This window comes from Octopus bimaculoides, chromosome 8 (genome assembly GCF_001194135.2).
Source record: "Octopus bimaculoides isolate UCB-OBI-ISO-001 chromosome 8, ASM119413v2, whole genome shotgun sequence".
NCBI classification, from domain to species: Eukaryota; Metazoa; Mollusca; class Cephalopoda; order Octopoda; family Octopodidae; genus Octopus; species Octopus bimaculoides.
The window spans coordinates 14,177,356-14,182,437 of NC_068988.1; positions in this window are offsets into that span (position 1 = coordinate 14,177,356).

Here is a 5,082-nt window from a genome sequence, read left to right on the forward strand (position 1 = left end):
GTGTTTTTGATCTAATGTGTATTCTCTACCAGACAAATACACCACTGACTAAATCGTAGAATTAATAGAACTAGACGTGGTTGTGTGTGTGTTTGTGTGTGTGTGTTTGTGTGTGTGTGTGTGTGTTCGTGTGTGTGTGTGTTTGTGTGTGTGTGTGTTTGTGTGTGTGTGTGTGTTTGTGTGTGTGTGTTTGTGTGTGTGTGTTTGTGTGTGTGTGTGTTTGTGTGTGTGTGTAGATAGATAGATAGATTGATATAACAATGTATATACCCATATCAATATCTATCTATCTATCTACCTGTCTGTCTGTCTGTCTGTCTGTCTGTCTGTCTGTCTATCTGTTTATCTGTCTGTCTGTCTGTATGTCTGTCTGTATGTCTGTCTGTATGTATGTATGTCTCTCTTTCTCTGTATATATATGTATATATATATATATATATATATATATATATATATATATATATATATATATATATATAAATCATAAGAACACATTAAAAAGCCTATCCGCTTGAAATGAGAGTTAAAATCCTCACCCAAAAAAATTAACACTGAAAATAACAGATTCAACAGTATACGAACAACTATATAATGCTGATTTAGGCCTGCAACCACCTATATTGATGTTCTTATTATTCTTTAGCAATTTATAAAACGTTTTTTTACATCTTGAAAATATTCGTTATATTTAGAATTAATTAATACATTTTTAATATGAATTATGACATTATATTTTTTGCGCGTCTTTTGTTGTAATTTGTTGCAATATAATAATTATATATTAACACAAAACAAGCACTCAATTTTTTATAATAAATATCACTTGCATGTTTTAATTTTAATGTTACTCATTATTGGTAGGGTAGAATTGAATCTGAAGACTGGGATTAATAAAAAAGGATAATAATAATAATAAGGGGGTAATTAATTGGATGAAGAAGAAATGAAGAAAAGAAAAGATGCTGGACCTCAAGATAAATATAGAAGAAAAAATTAATTGACACATTAATTAACATAATAGCATAGCCTGGAAAAAAGATGGATTACATGGAAAAATACAAGCAAGAGAAATTATATCTTTAAGCTTATAAACCTGGAAAAGTACAGGACAAGTTATTACATTTGGTAAAGTACAGAACAAGAACATTTTTACTTAAAATATTGCAGCTAACGATAAAATTTGAATATTAAAAATCATTTGATTTCAATTTACAAAGTAACATTATGAATGAAAAAGGTATCATCACTTTGATAAAATGTTGACACACTAGAATACTTAAAAAATGAGATCCAGAAGTACCAATGTAGCTAAAGTCTTATGCAAAGTAGAATAGTATCTATGGTGAACTAATTTATTGTGTAAAAAATAGGCATTGGGTCAAGACTGACCTACCTCCGAGAAACTGAAGATAAACTAGGCCAGTGGTTCCCAACCATTTTTATATGCAGGCGAGATCTGAAACATGGATCTTTTTAGGGATTTTTTTTTAACACAAGTCAATTAGAGAAAAAATTATTATATTTATAGGGGCAAGACCATCGAGGGCCACATACAGCCCTGGGATCTGCGGTTGTGAAACGCTGGTCTACGTAGTTGCACAACTTGTAACAGAAGGAATAATTTAAATGAAGAAAAATATTGGATATAAAGAAAGATGGCATGGTCATGGTTGGATTGATATTGAATATAAATCTGTTCGATGAAGGCTGACCTAGTGTTAAACAACTGCAATAACAACAGCAACAGTAACAATGACAATACTAAATATAATGATAATGATATTGGTAATAACGATTTCAAATTTTGGCACAAGGCCAGTAGTTTTGAGGGTGGGGTTAAGTCGATTACATTGCCCCCAGTGTTCAACTGGTACTTATTTTATCGATCCCGAAATGGATGAAAGACAACGTTGACTACGGCGGAACTTGAAGTCAGAACGTAAGGACGAACGAAATGCCGCTAAGCATTTTATCCGGCGTACTAACGATTCTGCCAGCTTGCCGTTTTAACGCTATTGGTAATATCGATTTCAAAAATTGGCACAAGGCAGCAATTTCGGGGAAGGCGCCAAGTCAGTTATATTGACCCCGTGTTTAGTTGGCACATATAAAGTCGACATCGGCGGAATTTAAGCTCAGAACGTATGGACGGTCGAAATGCCGCTAACGATCTTGCAAGCTCGCCGTCTTAATTTTATTGGAAATATAAAGAATAACACTAACAACAGAAGCAACAACAATAACTACAACTAAAATAATGCTTAAGAACGGGAAAAAGCCTTCTATGTTATTGTAATTGTTGTTGTTGTTGTTAATGCTGTTGTCTGGGTGAAGGGGATGATGAAGGGGACAACATGGCAGGAGTAACAGTAATAATATTAATAGTGATGCTGTTAAGAATAACGTTGTTGTTGCTGCTGTTGTTGTTGTTGTTTTCATGACACTAATATCCTGTAGCCAACCGTATATTATTGTTCAAAAACGGAATTAACATCTATTTACTTTAGACCAGATGTGCTTTCATCTGTATGAAACTATAAGAATTATTTCGCGAAGTAATATTACTATCAAGTTTTCGTCGCCAACCAATGTCTGGCTTTTAACTCTTCACTTCCGGAGTACAATTTTCACTAAAGTGATGTTTTCAGAAGATTTTCTCCCCTCTCTCTATTTCTCTCTCTGTCTGTCTCTCTCTCACACACACGCGCACTCTTAAGAAATTACAACGATATTACACAATTTTTCATTTCCCTTCTCTCATTCACGTCCCGTCTTTGAATACTTTCATTCTATTTTGCATTATCGTTATCTCTCATTTTTCTTTCTTCATTCAAATTCGTTTTTCTCCTTCTTACAACACTATACCAGTAACACTTCCCTTCTTTCCCTCTTTCATTCATTTCCTTCAACTCATTCTTACAATCTCTCATTGTTTTCCTCACGATTTTAAGATTCACCCCATAATATATGTACCTTTTTTTTACTTCTTTCAAATATGTTCCCATTTGTTTTTAAAATATAAATAGTATTTATATTTCGCAATCTTATTCTTGTGTTTCATAATCTTATTATCATATTCATTCATTCAATCATTCTTTATTTAAGTTCTTTAGTTTTTTTACTTTCAACACTTCTTTTCTTTCTATCATTCATTGGTTTTTAGTTCTAATTTACTTCGATCTACTCAGCCACTCTCCCCACCAACTCTTTCCATCTCTATGTCTTCCATTTGCTAATTTTGTATATATTTTTTATATGACACCATTTGTCTGTCTACCTGTCTGCTTCAGCGATGATTTCTTTTTTACCTTCAACCAATACACTTAAGACAACATTCTTCATTTGAATCAGCGGCTTTTTCATGTTTTCGAGACATCGACATTTTACAATGTAATACCAACTATCAAATTCACTTCACCACCACCGCCACCACCACCACCATCGCCACCACCAATAACCCCAACCACCACCACCACCACCACCATTATCTTGAATACCAACCGTGTGATCACTACCGCGTTTACCAAGTCTCCCACCAATCTACGAGCCATTGTGTGACCATTTATGAAGTTGTTTAACAGCACATTGCATAAAGAACTGCAATATATAATAATAATAATAATAATAATAATAATAATAATAATAATAATAATAATAAGATTGGGGATAAAAATCCAAATTTACATGTGACTGGATTTTCATGGATTAGTTCATGAACTTTGGTTCTTTTCTCTAAAACTATATATATATATATATGTATATATATATATATATATATATATATATATATATATATATATCATGCGTTGCGTGATCCAGGAATCGAACCTACGATTTTATCATAGTGAAATCAGCACCATAACCACTTAACCCATAAAGACATTAAATTTGAAAAATATCGAGAAATGGCCTAAGACACACAGGTCCGGGATTCAGTGGACTACTTTTGTTGATCCGTACACCACAAGGTCGCTGGAACAATAGCCAAGTCTTTCTCAAATCACGCCAGCTTCTGAACCATTAAACAGTATCTTCACAAAGGTTGTCCTAAACGTCCATGCATATTTTCATACTTTTAGCTAGCCTTTGTTTGATGCATCCTGAATAATATTACGCTTTCTTTTCGTGACTCTCTGAAGTTAATCTGATGATTGAAAAAATTGGGAATGTATATAATATAAGATGCAAGGACTCAGGGAAAAGTCCTTTCTCTCTCTCGTGTACCACATACACAAAACAGGTAAAGTATTAAAAAGTTGAGTAATACAGTCTTGATTTTTACGTGCATAATAAAAGATGGGACGGTCATATCTGGAACATTGTTGATTTGGGTGACCTCAGGATAATCAGCATTGGCAACAACAATAATTATACTTTCTACAAAAGTTACAAGGTTCAAATTTTGGGGATGGAACTAACCGTTTACATCAATCCCACTACTCAATGGGCACTTTATTTTATCGACCTCGGAAGTATGAAAGGCAAAGTCAGCCTTCGCGGGACTTGAACTTTCAACGTAAAACCAGTAGAAACTCCGCTAAGCATTTAGTTCGGTATGCTAACGATTCTACCACAACAACACAAATGGAGTATATTGGCATTGTTAACAACTTTTTGTCACTATAAGAAAGCAGTGTGTTGCTATTATCATTTAGAAAAAATGCTATCAGCCTAACAATCTTAACAATAGTCTCGTTTCTGTGTTACTTGCTCTCTGCCATATTATTTTCTTCTCATTTTGAATGCGCCGATTGTATCAACTTTTGCAGAACAATTATGTCCAAATTTCATTGTCTGCTAAGTTGATATATATCTATATGTGTATATATATATATATATATTTGTATAAGGAGATCGACAGACAGTCTATAGGAATAAGCATACGCACGCATACTGCAGTCAAACACTATGAGGCAAACACACACACACACACACACACACACACACACATATATATATATATATATATATATATATATATATATATATGTTTGTATATTCTTTTCTACTCTAGGCACAACCCCGAAATTTTGCGGGAGGGGGCCAGTCGACTAGATCGACCCCAGTACGAAACTGGGACTT